Genomic DNA, 21,210 nt, shown 5'->3' with positions numbered 1-21,210 from the left:
AGGTCGAAAAATATGCATACTGCTGGTTCTCAACAATTTATTGCTTTGTAAAGGGTCTTCCAACAGGTACTTTCGAACTTTGACAATTGACATCGACCATCATGTTGAAGCTACAACTGTTTTGCCAAATCACCATGGATGTATATAGCATTCAACAATACGTGGACATAATACAATTGTTTCATCAAAATGTGTATTCTGTTCGGGCAACGTACCGCACGCCTCGCCCATTTTTTTGGGTGTTTGGTGTAGACTTTGGGATGTCGGCGTAATCGGTCCATATTTCTTTGAGAACGACGTTAGCCAGGCCATAGTTGTCAACGGCGAGCACTATAAGTCGATGATTACCAACTTCTTTTGGCCTGAATCAGATGATCCGGAAATCAACGACATGTGGTTTCAATAGGATTTTCTCTTCAGACTCCACAGACTCTATCCAGATCACTCTGTCAAGATGGTTGATCTGATTATTGGAGTCCTTGGTGGACTGATGTCCTTTCTACTCTCGAATCTTGAGATCATATCGGCTTGCCGCACTAAGGTAGGAATTTTAGCCGCACAGATGCAGAAGGCTGTCATTTTTGGCTCTCTGCGCTTGCTCAGGGCACATGATTCTCGGACCCAATGATCACTTGCCCCACGGTGTGGGGAGTGGTCATTGGTTGATAATGCTGGCGCGCCATCCCGAATGTATCGGGGGATAGGGCCTGACCAGCGCACACTACGGTGAAATAATAATAATAATAATAATGTTTATTCACTTAATATAGATAAAAGGTATACATAGTTCTTAAATAAAAAAAGGAGCGAATAAACAACGGCATCACAGAAGGAGCAGCGCCGAAGAAGTGACATAGCCATATCAGTAAATGATGAAAAATAAAAATTAGTACATATGAGATGAATTGAAATTCATCATAAAAAGTAATTTAAAATTGATGTTAAAAAATTATTTTTCTTTTGTTTTTCTTGTGTGTTTTCTGGGGAATGTGAGTTTACAAGAGGGCAATTTCGTTCATACATTTTTTTAAATTTATTTTATGGAAAAATGATCTTTCGGTGAGCAATATCCACTTTTCAAATTTCTTCATGAAACTTTTATTATTATGATGGCCTTTGATTACATCGAGTATTATTTGATAAATTCGTGGTCCCAAGTAAAATGCATTCCTCTGTCCAATCGTTTTCTCACAACGAGGGGCGATCACAGAATTATTCCTGTTTCTTGTGTGGTAGGTTTGTTCAGCTAGGGTTATCTGAATATTTCCTTTTTGAATATTACTTAGAATACTCATAAAAAATGATTGCCTCATGTCAGGGACCTGTGCGTCTCTGAAAACACTGTCACTTGAGCGGCCTTTGTGGAGTATTATTTTCAAAATCCACTTTTGAATTGCATCAAGATTCATCAAATAACAATCATCAACTCCTCCCCATCCAATTATCCTGTACGACAATTGAGACTGAACAAGTGCAGAATATAGGGTTTTCAAATGTTTCATGTCTAGGAATTTTCATATCGGAATTTAGAAAGTGTACTTCTCATCTTCCTTACTGTTTCTTTCATGTGTAAGTCCCAACGAAGGTGTCTATCAATTGTTACCCCTAGACATCTAATTGAGTCACTTTCAGGTATATAGGAGTTATTGTTGATATTGAGTTGTCCAATATCAGGCAATCTGTTGGAGTATGACGTGAATGGTAAGTAATTCGTTTGATCGAAGTTAATTGTGAGTTTGTTCAGTCGAAACTAAATTTCGATCGTTAGAAAATCTTCTTTCTGCACATTACTTGAGTTGTTCTCACGTAGATCCTGTGTATAGGATGGCAGTGTCGTCTGCAAAGCTCAATACCTTACCTCTTGTATCAAGAAGGAGCAGTTCATTCAAGTAAATTGTGAAATGAACGGTATTTCAAATGAATAAAACTTTCAGTGATATCTCCCACAAACTTTGTTATATTTAAATTTATAAATAGGAAGCGCCTAATGGAAAACCCTATATATTTTTGGAGTTCCCGATTGCATGTTGCGTCGACTTCTTTTTCATGAATCCATCCATACATTTTTCAAACAATTCTTGATTTGATCAAACTGTCAAAGATTTTGCTGATGGTAGGTAGTAAATTAATAGGCTGATAATTTGACATTTCCATTGTGTTCTCTGACTTGAATGGGGGTTTGACGACAGCATCTTCAGCAATTTTTGAAAAAGTACCTAATTGTATCATCTTATTTGCAAAGACGTGCAATACAATTTTTAATTTCTATAAGAATAAATACTGGTTTGGAGATAATATGATGGAATCACTAAGTGCGACAGTTGAGATACAATCATGTAGGTCAGTGTACTTTAAAATTTGGAATACTTCAAAATGCGGATTGATTCAAAGTCCACAAAATGCGTGCGATCAGTTCATTTTGAGAACCAATCATTTGATCGCACGCACATCACGAGTTCGAAATAATCAGCACATCTTTTCAAGTATCCAAACGTGACAGTCTCCCATACAGAAGGCTTAGTAACAGAGAGATTATCCACTCGGAAATTACTCCACTCAAAATTTGAATGATTGAATAATTCCATTCAATGACGCACCAATTGATGATCCCAAAAAAGTATTTGGTATCTGTATATTTTACGAATTCTATAAAACAAATAGTGAACAATAAATCTGCATTCAGGGATGATGATTTCAGTGCCGCAAATAACTATGAAAACCTTACATTCTCTTCTCTTTCATTTTCTGAGTTGGAAAATATTATGAGAAAGAAAGTTTTTGACTTTTGACTACTCCATTTTGATACAAAAAATGTGGGAATCTCCAAAAAGAAATCAATCACTCCTAAAAATATAACTCATAAGAAATGCCAAAAGTACTCGTAATGAATCTCTCAGTAGAAAAGGGAAAATTCACAGATTCTCTAAAAGTATCGAAAACAGCACCTATTCTTGAGGCAGGTAATCTGAAAACTGTCATGTATTTCTATATACAGAACAAATACTTTTCAATAAAAAATTATTGCATAGAATTATCTGACATCCCAACTTCGTTTTAATTTGACAGTAAACTGACAGTTCTCTAAACCCGTATTCCAAAGTTTTCTCAATACTAAAGGTTTGGTACCCTCAGCTCATCTTACATGATCATAATATATAACATTATCTTTTTCTCAAATAAAATTGAAACATGTATCTGTCAGGTTTTTAAATAGTTCTCATTGATCTACGTAATGTAGTGGTTGGGTTTTCAGCTACGCTATTTCCTGCGTTATTGTCATGATCATTATTCAATTCACCAAAACTCTTTCATTCTGATTTGCACATTGTAAGTCATTTTCATCCAGCTTATTTTCATTCTCTGTATTGAAAGTTTTGCTTCTCTTATCTGAAAGTAATATATCTTCTGGATCAACATCTCATAGACAGTTGTTTTCTACAGATGCAAAATCATCAGGTTGAAACCTTCCGAAGATGATCTATGTGAACGTACCTTGGTTTATTTTCCACTAGTACAATATACATCAACGGACACACTCTCACTTTCACTATCCCCTTAGACCAATTATTTCTCTCCATGTACATTTTTAACGTAGACTTCATCTTTCTCTTGGAATTCTTTGAAACTATTGGGATAAATATTCTTATTTCTTTTCTCTATGATATATGCCTGTTTATCTTTAATGTATTCATTCAAATTCCTTCCGTTTTAGTGAAGATACATTTGTTTTAGCATCAATGCAGCAGGTGATAACTAAGTAACACTACGTGGAAAATTCCTATAGGAGAGAAGAAAATTGTCAAGTTTTTTTTGATTTATCAGACATGCTGTTTCATCATCTTAGAGTTGTTTCAAAAATTTATTTTCGAAAGTCTGAATATATCTTTCAGTTATACCATTTGGAGATGAATGCAAAGGAGGATATTTTAAAACTTTTACTCCATTAGATATGCAGAATGAAATGAAATCTTCCGAGCTGAATGGAGGTCCATTGTCTGTATGAATTTTATCGGGTAGACTGAAACAGCAAGACATTGCCCTTGAACATGATATTATTTTTGATGCATTTGTAGATCTGAGAATCCAAGCATCTATCCCTTCACTATGTGCATCTATGAGAATAAGAAAATTGAAGTCACTCTTTTTTGTCAAATCCAAATGTAATCTTTGCCATGACCAAGAAGCAAGAGGAGCTTCAGAAACATTTGTTGCATTCAATTGACAACATTAATCGAGCTACCATTTTCAACTCCAGGATGTTGATCGTGCAGTTGACACAAAACTCTTCATTGCAAATGTTTGGGTATCAAAAATCTATTATTGTAGGTAATACATCCTTGATCTGAATTAAAGTATTCTCGTTTTCTGAAATAAGGTAATGAATCTGTATTTTTATTTAATATTGGCCAACTATTATAAAATAAAATCGTCAATTGATCTGAGTGTATTGTCTTTCAGAGTTTGTTTAACAATATCTCTGAATTATGTTTTCAACTCTCTCACCATTGAAAAATATTTGATAGTCTCTCCATTACTCCCAGATTTGAGTGGGAGCCTAGAAAGTACATCTGCATGTGGAAATTTTTACCTTCTTTATGTTTGATATCATAATCATACCCCGAAAGTGTAACTGCCCAGCGTCGTACTCAGGCAATAATGTGCTATTTAGAGCTCCACAAATGTCCTTGTATTTATGATGCACTGTTTGGAACCTTTGGTGTAGTAATGAATATTACTGGTTTGATGGTTTGATGTATCCCATCAAAGATATTCTTATAGTTCGACTTAACTCAGCTTTAGACTATTGACTAGTTTATCCTCGTCGCCAATTAAGTTATTTCCATATACAGAACGAAAACTTTTCGATCAAACTTTATCACAAAGAATCATCAGACATACCAACTTCTTTTTGATTTGACAGTAAACTGGCAGTTCTCCAAAACCGTATCTCAATGTTTTCTCAAAACTGTATGTTTGTTACTTCCAGCTTACCTTACGTCTCCATTCCCAGTCTATTTTCGAAAGTATCAGAGATATGAATGTATGAGAGTTTTTCTAGATCAGTGGTCACCAACCTCTTCAATGTGTTGAGCTACTTTGTTAATTTTGGAATAAACAGCGAGCTACCCACACGGAAGCCACGTAACGCAACGTAAATGAAATAATCCATAGTTAATTTATCATTATATGTATTTATTTCACTATTTAACTGGTAATACATAATACATAGGTACTAATAATAAACTAATAACAAAATAACTAATATTACTAGTACGTACTTGTTCGTAGCTACATTCCTACCTATCAAACGAAGGTGCTTGAAAAATAAACACAAACTTTTATCCAGCCACAACGGCATGCCACGTATGATTTAAAAATAGTTAATAATAACAACAAAAAAGTTACGCACTATCATGAACATAAACATTGAAAAATAAAAAAGCACGTTCAATGAGAAGGCTGACACTCAGACTCATCGATAATTTTTTTATTGTTTGCAGTATAATTTGATGCAGCCATTGGAATATAATTATCCAAATGTTCATCTGTAAGTCGATTGCGATATTTGTTCTTAATGAACTTCATATTGGAAAAAGAAGATTCACACAAATAGGTTGAACTGAATAATGCTTTCACTTTCAAGGCAACACGGCATCGAACTGAATATTTGTCTTTACTTACAATAGGCCAGATACATTCAGTACTTGAGACTAACGATTTTAAGGTTAAATTATTTTGAAACTCAATGACTTCCATTTCTGTTGCAGCGATATCTTCCCCAAAGTTCTGCATAACACAAGTTGCAGAACAACACGATTTTTGAAGTTATTCTTCAGGGAAGAAAGTATTCCTACATGATATTTGTTGTCATGGGGTTCTAATGGATTTTGAGATATTTTTTCTGGAAGAATAGAAAAATGCTTGGCATCGCTGTTAATTAGGTTTTGTTCCCAAAACTCTAGCTTTTTGATAAATGCTTTCATATCAGAAATCATTTCCGCTAGTTCTTTGTCTCTCCCCTGAAGCTGCAAATCAAGTTCGTTTAATTTCTCTCTAATGTCCACGAGAAAACCAAAATCTCTAAGCCAAATTGAATTTTCTAGTTCCGGAGTCGGTTAATCGCGTTGTTTGAAAAATTGAACTATGCCAGATATGACATCATTAAAACGTTTCAGCACCCGTCCTCTACTTGACCATCGGACTTCAGAGTGAAGGAGTAGGTCCCCGTATTGACAGTCAACTTCATCGGCCAAGGTTCTGAATAATCTTCTTTGTAACGCTTGAGCTCTAATCTTGTTCACAATTTTTACCACCAGTTTCATAACGTTGTTTAGTTTCAGGAAATATCCACATAATGCTTGCTGATGGATAATGCAGTGGTAACAGACTAATTGCGGAAAAGTTTCATCTTTACGACATAACGCTACCAGACCCTTATCACAACCCACCATAGCTGGAGCGCCATCGGTTGTCAAGCTTACCATTTTCGATATTGAAATTTTCTCGGAAGAAATAATATTTTTTAAATGAGAAAACAACTCATATCCAGTAGTGTGTCCTTTCAGTGGAATGAACTTCAAAAGATTTTCTTTAATCGTAAAATCACTAAAAACCATCCTGACGAACACGGCCATCTGGGCAGTGTCAATGACATCTGTTGATTCATCCAATTGAAGTGAAAAATAAACACAGTTATCTAAGTTAGTTCTTAACTGTAAAAAAATATCATTGCTCATTACTTCTACTTGTTTCATCACTGTATTAGCAGAAAGTTGCATAGATTTTATAGCTGAAACTATCTCGTCCTCATTTCTAAAGTTGGCAAATAACAAATCAACAGCTTCTAAAAACGCCTGTTTTATCATTTCCCCGTCTTCATAAGGTTTCTTTTTTTGTGCAATTATCTGGGACATACGGTACTCTGCTTCAGTTGCAGCCTTATTTTTGTCGACTGTTCTTAAAAATATTGATTGTTGTCCAATTAACTGCTTTTTTAACTGTTTCAGTTTCTCCTTTCTGGCTGCAGAATGTAGTGGGAATGATTTTTCAAAATGAGTATGTACAGTTTTATGATGTCTCTCAATATTTCCTTTTTTAGCAATGGAGACCGAAGTATTGCATAACAAACACACATTTTTATCTTCAACTTCTGTGAAAAACTATTGATCTTTCCATTCCGAATGAAAGTGGTATGTCTTTACCTTCTTACAACTGCTTGCCATAATATTATTTTTGTTGTTCTCTACTAACCCAACCGCTGGACGTTGGTTACGCGTTCAGTTTTAAACTAAGCGCAATGTCGCCGCGCCGTGCGTATTTATCCCGTTCAAAGCAATCCAGATCGTTCTCGAACACTAACGCGCTGGTCTGGCTGGTCGGTTCTAGCCGATTCTAGCTTGAAAGCGTCAGCGGCAAATCGCTCACCGTAATGTTGCCGCTGTTTATGTTTAATATTATGACAATTAGATTTTTTTGTGGAATTTTCGGAAGCTTCTCTGAGTTTTACAGTTTGTATTTTTTAAATTAAAATCGTTGTGAGAGCTACCAGAATTGCCTCCGCGAGCTACTGGTAGCTCGCGATCGACAGGGTGGCGACCACTATTCTAGATTTTAAGGAAAAAAATCCAGCGAAACCGCAACATAAGACCTGTTAGAATATTTTTCGACTCATCCCATGTTTTTAACGTCATTGATTCACATATCTAGCGAAAGAAATTGGATGCATTGGTATTCGAGGGGTGGTGAATGATTTCGTTCATGAGAAATCGGAAGAGCTATGTTAAAATTGAGACAAAACTTTCCAAAGATGAAAAATTTGATTGGGGGCCCCCACAAGGGAGTCTACTTGGACCTCTTTTTTCTCTTGTACATGGATGGCTTGCCTAAATTTCTCAAGAATTTAAATGGAAAGAGGTATACTTTTAGGAGGGATTAATTTTTTGAAAAGACAGGTTTTGGTTATCTACTTCTCCATATTTATATAAACAAATTGGGAAGTTTCTAGAGGAAGGCAGAAAGCAATTAATTTCGAAAGTCACTCTTTTGAATGATGTGTAGATGATGCAAAGAAGTTACTGTCAGACACAAAGTGGAAAAAACCCTATAGAAACAACTACTTCCATATAAACATTGAATTACACGAAAACATTAGTACTAGTATTTTTCTATTCAAATTGTACTCCAAACATACGTTATGAAATTAAATCAGATATCATTCACTGGATTGTTACACAATATGGTATATGGAAGAGATTTGATTTCACTTGTTCGATTGATGACCAATTCATTTTGTTGAAATTCATATTGAATAAAAATATGGAAAATAGCTTTTGCTCAATTTCTACTAAGTTTATTATTTGTTATGACCGGTTTTGATTCATTAGACCATTTTCAAGTAACTGATACATTAAGCCAAGACAAGTACTCAAATAGGTAACTGAAATAACAAATACCAATATTACAATAACTAATTATCTTCTACAATACATCTCGATTAACAAACAAATGTTGAATGAATCCTAAACTAGATGTAAAAATTTACGAATTCCAACGGGTCGAGCTGCTTAGTTCTAGTTGATCATTGAGCGTTTTGAAATTGTGGATTTTGTACAATCTATTTATTTTCAATGCTACCAACAAATTCATCTCCCTTTCTTTAATGCACGTATGAAAAATTTTCACGGTTTCTTTATTTATTGGGTGATTTGTTTCTTGTAGATGTCCATATATGGCTGAATTTTAATCCGACAATACATGCCCCCGTTATCTTATGTTGATATTTCTGCCTGTGTGCCTTGTATAAGCTCCTGGACAGTTACCACATTGTAGTCTATATATGCCCGATTTTTTTCACTTATCCTTTTTGGGTTTAGTCCTTTGGTCCAATTCATTTAATTTCTGTTGTTTGGTTGTTTTTATTTTTAGTTGTTTTTTGTATGCCTTTACCTGGTAGAACTCCCATACGAAAAACTGTTGTAAAAAAATCCCAGCGTATCTTTGATTAGTTAAAATTGACAAATCCAAAATATGATTTTATATTTACACTTTCAAATTAATATTAATAAATTTCTCAAAGTTGTAATTTATCCTGATGGATTATTCTGAAAAAGTTCCATCTGAATCACCACTGTTAGTTCTTGAGCAAAGCCAGGCACAGAAAAACTCACACATACAAACAGTATCGGTTCAAAGTTTAGGTAATGCTACCACCTGTTATATCCCTCCAAGCATTTACGCAGAAGAGTCCACCAATTCGAAGTTTTTTTTTTCAAGTAAAAAATTCAAGCACTACAGAAAAATGCTTGATGCGCTCTGAGATCGGTGCCTGTGCTAGTATTACTATAAGTAGATATCTACGATTATGATTTATGTGGAGTACTGCTGCAGACTGCTCAGAAAATTTCCAGATTTGTGAAAATTGGAAATAGTTTGTGTCTGAAAGTTACTCGTTTGCATAATCTACACATCTTTGTACAGAGTTAATTTTTTGAAATTGATTGATTCCTTAATTTCTTTGCAAAATTTCCACATTTTTTGTATCAACATGGAGAAGTAGAAGGCCGAAAACTTCCTTTCCCAAGAATTAATATCTCCTTAAAATATACTCTTTAATTTTTTTCATAAACTACACCTTACGATTTGATCTCCACAAACTTTATTCCAAGAATATATCACATATTTCGCTAACACAGTAGATTTATCAATAGTGATCTGAATACTATAAGTTGCTTCTTACACTAATATTTATATACTACAGATAACCATAATTGAGACTATCTCCAACACATTACCTAACCTCTACCTGAGGTACCGCTTCAATTATGATCACCTGAAGCATTTAACCTCACTCCTACATCAATAATAATTGTTTCTTTTCTTTTCTGACAAAACAAGTTCAATAATTGTGATCTATTCAAATCCAGTTGGTCAATCATTAGAATGTTTGAAATTTTAAGTTTATCACTTTTCATTGCTTTCAAATGATTCACTTTCAAACCTTTATTTTCTATGTGTGAAATTTCGAACTCTTCATTAGAGATATAATTCTCTTCTAAAAGCTGATTTGAATATATTGAACTAGTTTTCCTATTTACGTATAGCTCATATGATGGTCCTGGATTCGATTACTGAATGTTCTGCCAGTTTGACCGATATATACCTCAGGACACGTCCGCACTTTAATTCATATAGGTACTCCTGAGTTCCCGAATTTGGATGTTTTATCTTTATTATTTTTGACTAAATTTCCTAAAATATTACTTGCTCTATATGTAATTTCAATATCTCAGGAAGTTTCTTTCACATGAACGCAGTTCTCCAAATGAAAGAGTTCTCAAACAATGAAATTCGAGGTGTATTGAGTCGAACCTCAAAACGATATGCATCCACATTCCGTCGCGTATTTCTGATATGTACCGCTTTTGGTGGAATCAAACGTGCCAAGTTACTTGCCCACACAGCACTAGATATTCATGGAATATTCCCTGTATATCATAAAACGAACGTATATATTCCAAATATTCATAGAATATTCTTGGAATATATACATGCCTTTAGAATATTCATAGAATATGCTTGAATGAATATGGCAGGATTATTCCCGAAAGAATGTGCATAGAATGTCTATAAATGGATTATTCTCCCTTGAATATTCTAAGAATATTGTCGATCGAATATACCATATGATATATTCTTAGAATATATCCCCACGGTATATTTTGGAATATTCTATACAATGGAATTTTGAATTATCTTATAATAACGTATCCAAAAATTCAATATTATCAAAAACAAAAATATTTGAAGATCTTAATCGAATGCATAACCTAATGTATATAACCCTGATAGTGTTTTGAACTCAACGCAAAGATTCTGGATGAATTGCTCCAACAGCAACTGTTGGAAACGACAAAAAAATTTGAATGGGCCAATAAATGAACCAGTTGCATCAATAAATTGGTTAATTCTCATCCTATTTGTCTTTTTGTATTTGAAATTATTTAATTACAAAGCGAAAACTCCTGTAAACAGAGAAATGGGGAAGTGAATAATTGGAGTAAACGTTTCTCATTGGTCAATTGAAGTGTAGCGCGCGACAGTCGAATAAGCTCTGTGAAAGCGGCTGTCCCTTAATGCATGGTACATTTGCGTTTGCGTTAATTCGACATTTGATTCAACATGGCGGTTGACGTGGCACACCATGGTGTGTTGGTGTTAATATCAAAGTATAATTCTGTCACGTTCAGTGTACCATTTATAATTTGGGGTTGTCCAATTTGCAGTACAGCGAATAGTTTGATTTTGGATCTTCAAACAGGAGAGTTGCATCTATTCAGTCTTCAAGAAAAGTAAGTAAAATGCAAAAGTATCGATAGTAAAGTCATGGATTAACCTACTATACCTCATTTTAGGGTCGAGGAGAGTTGGTGTGTGGGATTTGTTGGTTTGACTAAGTACATGTTTGAACTAGAGTGATTTCAGTTGTGTATCTTCAATAGAGAAAAGTAAGTGAATAACACATTCTTTTGTATCATTTGTTTTCATAATTTTTATCACTCGTTTTCATAGTATAGTATCAATTTGCCCAAAAGGAAACAGAGTGGTACCTGGTACAGGCAGGTGCGCCAAGGAACTGAAAACGTAATGATTACTTTTCAACAAGACAATGCAAGTTGCTCTCCAAGTCATAAAATGTTGTAAATGTTCATGAGTAATCTATACGAAAAATATCTATTTGATTTTTATTCCAGTTTTATTGTGCCACTTTCAAATAGTGATAATGAACGTTAATGTACATTTTGTTCCAGGTATTACTATTGAAACACTGGCTGATGCATTGTTGGATAAATATAAGGAAAACTATTCTGGTGAGCAAAGTTTGAATAACTTTAAGTAAGTGAAATTCATTGAAGAACCCATCATACCACTCATTTTAAATACTTCATTTGTGGGTTTATTTTTCTAAGTGAGAAACCTAACCTAACCTATTTCTTGATGTAATACACTTTTTCTTTTTCAATGAAATGATATATTTATTATTTTTTAATTAGTGCTGATGAATTCACAGAGTTATTTTAGTATATTTTTTAGTATACATTTGTTTGAGAGTAGGAATATCCTAATTTGAATACATTTCTAATATTTGTAATATGACAGTATTCAGGAATATTTTATTCAGTGAATAAATATTTTGAATTAGATTTTTTATTTTTAATATTGGTTGAAACGTCAAATATTTCAGTGTATATTGTTTTTAAAATATATTTGTTTATGAATATTATGTGTTTTATTATTTGTGTGAATCTTGTATCAAAATGCAATATATACATGCCTAATAGCGGTTACTCGTCACATTCTTGGAATATTCCAAATATTCCTAGAATATTCATAAAATATATTTAAAGAATATTCTATGGTGTTTCTCTATTGTATATTCCTACAATAAACTAAGAATATCCTAAATATTTTATGAATATTCCTCGGGTTCTATTCCTGGAATATTCTTAATAGAATATACCTTAGATATTCTAAGAATATTATAAGATATTCCAAGAATATTCCCAAGGAATATTCTTAAAATATATCAAAGGTTCGCCAGGAGCACTTCCAGGGAATATTCTCCAGAAGATATATATATCCATGGCATATTCATAGCATAATACAATATCCATAAATGTATATTCATGAAATATACCTGGAATATCTATTGCTATGTGGGTGAATACTTTCCGTGGAAGTATCTATGAATGAGAGACAAATTCCCAATCTTTATCCGATGTTCTTGGCTATCAAAGTTTTTTTTTGTACCTCAGGAGCTGTCTGACTTGTCCATTCAGTCCAAGTTTTCAGAAAATACTGCAGCCTCTTGGGCTTATTGCGTTTATTCTCCCATCTTCTCATGATACCCATTCCATCAGTCTCGTTCCCTGTACTAGTTTGTACAGGTTCCGTGCTGTATGTTCGTCATATTCTTCTGGGCGTTATTTTGTACGTCCATATATTGCCTGCCTTCTGTGATTCAGTGCCTCACATTCGAATAAGATATGTGGAGCTGTTTCTGTCCCTTCGTTGCATAATCTGCATCTGAGGTCTCCGTTATACAGCCCCATTTTATTCAGGTGTCCTCTAAGCGGACAATGACCGGTTAGTAACCCTGTAATTATTCTGAGCTGATCCCTACTATATTGAAGCAGTTCCTCGGTTCTTGTATGTGTATAGTCCTAGCGGATAGCTGTAGTTTAGAGGTTTACCGCTCGGTATATTCCAGCTCCCGTTCTATGTTCGGTCTTCGATCCATCTGTTGTCGTGAAACAAAACTGTTTGCTTTGTTTCCCGAGCCTCAGTGCAAGCTCCGCTCACTCTGAGGAAACTTGGAAAATGGAAAATTATGCTTTTATGATATTTTCAGCTTAGTATAGGTTACTCAGCATTGAAATATCATCTCCTGAGTGTTAGGAAATCTTTTACAAGATGAATAGCATTCGTTTATTTTACATTAGGCGAAACCGGTCAGTTTCATGGAAATGCCGTTTTCACTTATCTAGATAGGGAAATCGTGTTTTCTTCTAAGAGACATCGATAGAGCTTTTAATTAGCTTTCGTTTGATACCAAAACGATTTCTGTAGCGTGTCTGGTTCAGATTTTATTTAGATTTTTGTCAGATTTGGAATTTGAAGTATCGGAGGAATCGATTTTCGATAGCTTCGACCTAAAATCTTGGACTTAGAATTTCAAATGCATTTCACAGCCAAAAGTAATGGAAGGAATAGAGATATCGAAAAAATTTCATCAGTAGTTTCGTTTCGAATTATTGAATACTATTCGAATATGAAGGTGAATTTTTTCGGAGAAAAAGTTGAAAAATCGCAAATTTCCGTTAAGAATTCCGTTAGGCGGTTGTTTGTTTGCAACGATCTTCGCCTCAGGGCATACTCACCCCACCGGCTAGCCGGTTTCTGATTTGCTGGAAGGAATGGTGTGATTATTGATTTTTTAGTCGATCGAAGTGGACGTGACTTTTTGAGGGATATGATTGGCCGATTGGAGCTCGTCCACAAACATATAAATATGCAGAGTTTTGCATTATTCGTTCAGATTGTACCCATTGGCCCATCTCAAGGCCAATGATCAGCCGAAAGGGTAGGGGAGCTGGTCTCCAAATCCTGAATGAACTGAAGATGATCGTCAAGTTATTCGTTCAGATACTTTTCAGATTGCGAGCACGTATATTGAGATTTGAAAAGCCTTCTATACTTGCGATTATTTGACTGGCGATTGAAATACTATTACTTGGCGAGCATTTGAAAGCGATTACATTATTGGATTGTTGGATATTCTTCAGGAATTATTCAAAGGATTCATTGCGATTTGTTAGTTTTTTTTAGAACTAGGAGAATTCGATGTTTTATTAGTTCTTATTAGAACTGAAGGGAATTCGTAAATACTAATACATTTTTTCCGATTTCAGGTGACTTTTGAGTCAAATAGAATTCGTATAATTTCTCTGGATCTTTTCAGACCCAAATAGAGAAATACTTTCTTCGTTTTAGGGTTCTTTAAATGAATTCGTAGTCTCGGGTTCTTTTCAGAACTGTTAAGAGACACTTGAGGATAGGAGTAAAAAGTCAATTGGACTTAGTTCTGGACATTGAGGATTTTCTTGGAGGATTGTTAGATTCTGTTAGGATCTTCAAAATAATTCGTTCTCTGGTCCTTTTCAGGACTCGATAGAGATAGTTTTCGAATTGGGATTTACAGGAGGATTTTTCTAGGAGTTGTTATAGGGATTTCCTCCGTATTCCGACGCCGTGTTGGTTTGACTTGAGCAGACTTGGAGGTGCTGCGTTCCCGGAGTCAAGTGGACTCAGATCTGGTCGGATTGGTGGCCGGAATTTTTCGTTCCAGAGCACGGTTCCTTACGCCACGCCAGGGGAAGCAATCCAAAATCCTACAAAGGAAGAGTAGGTCTCCACTAAAGTTGCCCGGGCTCAGTCCACCCGATCACCTAGCGGTGTTAAAGATCGAGGTGTTTAGAGCTTAAATTCGGGGGACTCAAGCCATCATTAGACTAGCCTCTGGGCTGTCGACTCAACGTTACCGTTGGGACCCTCCAGGACAACGAAACCTTTTTTCCAAACTTCCTGCGGACGGCCCTCATCCTAGGGTGCGGTTCAACAGTTAGGCTCCTTGATCCTTATATTTAGCTCAGTTCACTCTGTAGGCCTTGTTAGGGAACTTAGTTTTCGCGAACAAGAGTGAACTTAGAATTTAGCTTTCCGTGAATCCTTCCCTCTGTCTATATCCAAGCCAGAGTCATTGTAGGGATTTTTGAAAACCGAAAAATGCAGACTAGGGCACAAGCGCGAGCAAACTTTGCAAAGGATACGACAGTGCAACATCGCGTGGTCAACCGCTTCGACCAACTTATTTCCAATTCAGACAACTTTAGTCGCCTGAGTGTGATTTCGACGACACAGCGAGAACCCCCAATGGAATCTGTGTTCGCGGGACACAGTATTCCCAGAACTCCAGCTGAGACATCTAGTCTGAGGATGTCTCAAGCTATTCGAAATACATCTGCCAATGAGGACATTAGCACCTCTTCCGTGGTCGCAGAGCGACAAAACCGTGGCACTTTCGGCTCCCTTGCAAGTCGATTAGATAGAGACAGCGAAAAACCTCAAAGGACTCAGTCCTCAATTCGCGATAAATTATCGGGAAGTCAAATTGTTTTAAATCGTTTTAGGGCACTAAATACCCCAAACACGAGAAGGATGGACGACGAAATCTTTGCTAGAGAACGTCAGGAGATGTTTTTCGAGAAGCGTCCCAATAAGGGAGAAACTTTGCAGATACAAAGCGCGCCCCAGTTAGGGCTCCGCGCAATGCTAAAAGCAGCCAAGAATTCCGCTATACCGAGATCGGTGGCGATGAAACAGATGGAGAATGGAATCCCTCCAAACAGGACAATTCTGTCTGACATTCATGAGAATTTCAGACAACGAGAGGTGTTAGCTACATACGTAGAAACACCTAAAGTGAATATGTACAGGGTGTACAGCCATCCTGTACCAGTGACGAATTTTGAATACACAAGGCCATTGTCAACCACGACAAAGAGTTCGTGCCAGAGCAACGAGTACACTCGAAGCGTAGGACGTTTCGAGTCCAGCGAAGGAATCTTCAGAGAAGAATCGCCGGCGGGCGTTAAACGTAGAAACGGAGGAGAGATTAGGTCAAGTGGACTTGAATCTGGATCGCCGGCGGGCGTTAAACGTGGAAATGAGATTTCCCGAAACACTAGGTGTTTCGGAAGCGAAGAGGACGACATCAGGGACGAGTACCTTGGAGATGGGTACTCCGACGAGGGATGTATCTTCGATGGGTCGCCGGCGGGCGTAAAACGCAGAAGCGAGGAAGAAGGACAGGTCATCCGACGCCAGGCGTCGCGACGCCCCCAGGTCCACACCCTTAGCGGTGCCTGGGAGGGAGATGTTCGGCGCACAGGAGCGCCTTGCATCTCTCGTAAAGGTGCAACTGAGGCCCTAGCGGAAGTGCTAGGGGGAGGTGGAATGCCAAGGGGGCATCCTGAAGCAGTTTGTAGCTTGGGGATGTCTTCATGGCGGGCGAGGTTGCTCACACAAATACAAAAGTACAACGAGCTAGTCAGCGCAACACAACGACCTCCCGTTGAGCTCGGACAGAGTCTGGGTCCCGAAATCCCTGGGACTCAGGTCCGGGAGGCCAGCCGGACGTCTCGACGTCTTGAGGCGGTAGCTGAAGTATATTGCGGAGTCGGCGTTGCGGAGCACGCCTCCGCGCACACTGAAGCACATGGGTCGTGGGAAAAGGACGTCCAGTATACCCGGCTGGACTGCGAGCTCCACCCGAAAGACCCCGCCGCACAACGTTTTGGAGGACACTGTATACCAGGTGTATACCAATATGTGCTCCTCCACTTGTTCCGAAATTTCCGTTCGGTCCAATCTTTTGTAGTTCGGTGAGTTTTCCAGTCTGAATTGGCCCATCCTGGCCTCCCTCATTATCACAAAGTGTGAAGGATGTAGATTCAGGAGTGTCTCCAATGCAGCTGTTGGAGTAGTTCCCATTGCTCCCGTCATTCCCAAAGATGCAAGTCTTCGCACCTTGCCTAGTTTGTTGATGACGGTCGCCTGCTTCATCTTTGGCCACCAGACCAGAGATGCGTATGTTATCATGGGTTCAACCACCATCGTGTATAGCCAATATACCATGTCTGCTTTTAGCCCCATGTTTTTCCATAGGTGCGTCTGGCGAGCATCAGTGCTACCTCCGCTTTCCTCTTTATCCTGTCCAAGTGTTGGTTCCAGGTCAGTTTGGAATCTAGGATTACTCCTCCCTCGACACTTGTATTTCTACACCTGGAAGTTTTAGAGGTCCGAGACCCTCCGTTTTAGCCCTCTTGGTGAATGCTACCATGGTCGATTTGGATGGGCTTATGTTAAGCTCTTCTTTTTAGGTTCATCTTGTTATAATGTTCAGGGCCTGCTGCATGCATCCCTTCACTAAATTATTGTATTTACCCTGGACTAAGATGACTGAGTCGTCTGCATAGCCCAGTGCTTTATACCCATTATGGTCCAAGAGACATAGTAGCTCGTCCATTACAAGGTTCCATAACAGAGGGGATAGAACCCCTCCTGGGGACAGCCCCTTGCTACCCGTGCTACAACTGTTTTTCCCAATCTTCCCCTAAGCATGCAGTATATCCACCTACAGCTTGTCTTGTCTATCCCTCTTCTCCTCGACGCCTAGATGATTGATTCTAACGACGTATTATCAAATGCCCCATCAATGTCCAAGAAAGCAGCTGAAAGTACTTCCTTGTGTTTGTAGGCATATTCTACTTTTTCTGTTAACCGAAATAGAGCCGTTTCTGTTGATATACCTGACCTGTATGCATATTGGTCTCGATGTAATGGTCTGATAGCTAGTGATACGTCCCTGATATGCCTGTCAAGTAGGTTTTCTAACGTTTTCAACGCAAATGACATGAGACTAATTGGTCTCAAATCCTTCGCTGAGTCCTGTCCGATTTTCTCTGGTTTCGGAATGATGGTGGGCCTGATCAGTCTCCAAATTTTTGGTATGTGTCCCAGTGCTAAGCTTGCCCTGAGAATTATACACAATTTTTTGAAAAGTACTTCCGGTCCCTTTTGAAGCATTACTGGATATATGCCATCCGGTCCCGGCGACTTATAGGGTTGAAATTAGTTTACAGCCCATTCAATTTTCTCCATATCTATCACCTCCCTGGATGCCCTTTTCGAGGTCTCCAGTTCTGAATTCGCCCAGGACTCTGATGTTAGATTTGTAATTTCTGACCCGGGAAAGCGAACCCGGAAAAGCTCTCTGATAGTCTCTTCTCCGGTTTTTGTATATTCCCCCGTATTTGTTTTCAGATTATTTATTTAGACCTGAGGTTCCTTCGAGAGTATTTTGTAGAGCCTGGCACATGCTTGGGTTTGTTCGACCTTCTCACATTGCCTTCTCCACGTATCTCTCTTCGATTTTCTCAAGACTTCGTTATACTCAGTTAGGGCCCTTCTGTATGGTCCCATGAAATTGATTTCCTTGCGCCTTTGAAGGATTTTCTAGTTTTTTGTCTCATCCTCGCCAGATCTTCATTCCACGAGGGCACATTCCTGTTTATTATCTGATTCACTATGTGACAATGTTCGTTGTACGTAGAGATGATAGCTCCCTGTAATCGATCTGCTGGCAACTCTAGGTCTATGGAATCTCTTTTGTCAAAATCTATGCGGTCTAAACAGATTTCCAGGCCACCGTACAGGCTCCCCAGTTTGTTTTCCGGGGATTTTGATATGTTAGTATCGAGGTCTGAATCCCTCTGATTTTAAAGTTTATGTGTCGATGGTCTGAACAACTTTCCTCATCGGACATATTCCATTTCCGAACATAGTTACTTACAAATGTAGTTCCTATCGTTACGTTTATCACTTCACTACGTCTCGCATTTACGAAAGTAGGTTTATTGCCTATGTTTGAAATATCCAAGTTGTTTGCCATGATAAAATGTAGTAAGTGCTCACCTCTTACATTGGTGTTTATGCTTCCCCAGGTTAGGTGGTGTGCATTGGCATCACAGCCAATTATAAATTGTAGTCCCTCTGCTTGGCAGGCCCTAACCAAATCCTCCATTTCCCTGGTTGGTGGTGGTTCCGGACTGTCGTAAGGGAGGTATGCTGATCCAATGATGATTTCCTCAGGTCCGCCCCCGCCAGCCGTCTTCATTTTGACTGGCGTCAAGTCTCTAGAACACAAATTACTCAACGACAGTATATTTATTCCTTTACGGATGATTATGCATATTCTTGGGATCTCTGAGGTTCTGTTATAAATCATCTCCCCTCTGATGCCCCCCAATCCCATTATTTTTCCCCTGTACACCCAGGGTTCTTGTATGAGAGCAATACCAAACCCCTTCATCATTTTGGTAAGGATAGCCGGGGCCCCCTTACTGTGTTGCAGGTTTGTTTGTATCACTCTCAAAATTGCTGTTGAAACCCTTCAGGACCTTGAAGTTGACTATGCCCAGCTTGTAGTAGGCTTTTAACATGTTTCCCTCCAAGGCTCTGTAGGGAATTTCATTCGTGGAGTAGGCCAGGATTTGTCCTTCCTTTTCTACTTTTCTGCTCAGGAGAATCCAGTTTTCCACCTCCAGGGCAGGATTCTGCTTACTGATGCGTGTCCTAATTGTAGCCTTCTCGTCTTTTTGTCCCGGAATGAAGACCAGGACTCTCGGTCTCTTCGGGAGTTAGTTGGCCTCGACTACGGTCAAGTCCGCCCCCTCCCAAATATTTTCCAAGTTTCCAATGCTTCCTCTGAGCCATTCTTTTGTGCCTTCATTCGCACAGGTTATCTATAGGACCCCTGCGCCGAATGAAGTCTTTTTGAATTGGAGGTTTTCGAGGCTTCCAGAGAGAGTATTGTTCAATTCGCGGACAAGTCCCTCCTGAATCAGGTCTGCTTGACACTGACTTAGGGTGACCTCAGGGTGTCGTATGTCGGTGACCGCCACCCTCAGGTACCTAGCAGCCTCACTATAGGTCTCAGTTTCTTCGAAAGCCCTGGGTTTTTTCAGTACCTTCTGTGTCGTATGTCGGTGACCGCCACCCTCAGGTACCTAGCAGCCTCACTATAGGTCTCAGTTTCTTTGAAAGCCCTGGGTTTTTTCAGTACCTTCTGTGGGGGAGTTTTTACACCCTCTCTAGGTCTCTTTTTGGCCCTCTCCACAGAAGTAACTTTTGGTTTTTCGGTTTTTCTGCGGTCTTTTGTGTTACATGGTTTTTCAATCCATGTTCCTGCAGCTATTTTCCGTGCTTTCATCAGTTTGGGCCCCTGCACCCTGCAGTTCGACTTTCGTCAATCCTGCAGTTATGCTTTCGGGTCTACAAACGGTCAGTTTGCACCTCCAGGATAGTCTGATTTTGCGAGGAGTCGCTCGAAGAGTCCTCCTCCGATATTCTATCACTTGTTCCATGTTTCATCCAAGTCCCACGAGTATGGGGAAAAGGTTTGTCCACATCCATGGTGCCCCCTGTATGGATGTGAGGCTGGATACTTTGGGAGGTCGTCTGGTATCCCAAAGGCGCCGTTAGTGATACCTGATGAGGCTCAGGTATCATTCATCCTTTGGCACGGGTCGCATAATACCTTGAATTAAGTCTGGGTCCTTCTTGGTCTGACTGATCTATCAAGGTTGCAAGTGATGTTCGCGTCTCCAATCAGGCAGATGTCTCTCTTCTGAATGGAATCCAGCATCTTCAGGATATACCTAGGGGCGAAGGTCCATACATGAGAACAGTACTCCAAAAAAGGTCTGATCTGAGCTTCATAAAGCATCAAAATTTGCTGAGGTATATATAGTTTTCTGGATTGGAACAATGTTCTAAGCTTTCGAGAAGCAGCCTTTGCAATTCCAGCGACATGATTGTGATTGTGAACATTGAATTAAGAAATTTTGGCCTTATATGAAGATTTCTCTTCGAACGTCAGAAACAATTTTCAATGTAATAATTTCCATTGTATTAACAGGTATGTCGAGTTCAACGAGTATTATAGTGAAGAATACGAATATTTTTTTCTGGTAAAATCATCAGTTCGGAGTAAATAGGTAGTATTGGTATCCAATAAGTGTGTGAATATTA

The 21,210-nt window shown here is 38.2% G+C and overlaps 1 long non-coding RNA gene across 1 annotated transcript; it reads left to right on the top strand.

Moving 5' to 3' along the window:
* Positions 1–10,463: 10,463 nt before the first annotated feature.
* On the top strand, positions 10,464–12,200 carry LOC141483597 (uncharacterized). The gene is made up of 3 exons (XR_012466182.1): positions 10,464–11,348; positions 11,412–11,504; positions 11,808–12,200. It is a non-coding gene; the product is annotated as an uncharacterized lncRNA (long non-coding RNA).
* Positions 12,201–21,210: the final 9,010 nt, after the last annotated feature.

This window comes from Leptinotarsa decemlineata, unplaced genomic scaffold (assembly GCF_025532065.1).
Source record: "Leptinotarsa decemlineata unplaced genomic scaffold, Ldec_3_MD MMD2_tig00003736_RagTag_RagTag, whole genome shotgun sequence".
Classification (NCBI taxonomy): domain Eukaryota; kingdom Metazoa; phylum Arthropoda; class Insecta; order Coleoptera; family Chrysomelidae; genus Leptinotarsa; species Leptinotarsa decemlineata.
This window is presented reverse-complemented; position numbering and strand designations above follow the sequence as displayed.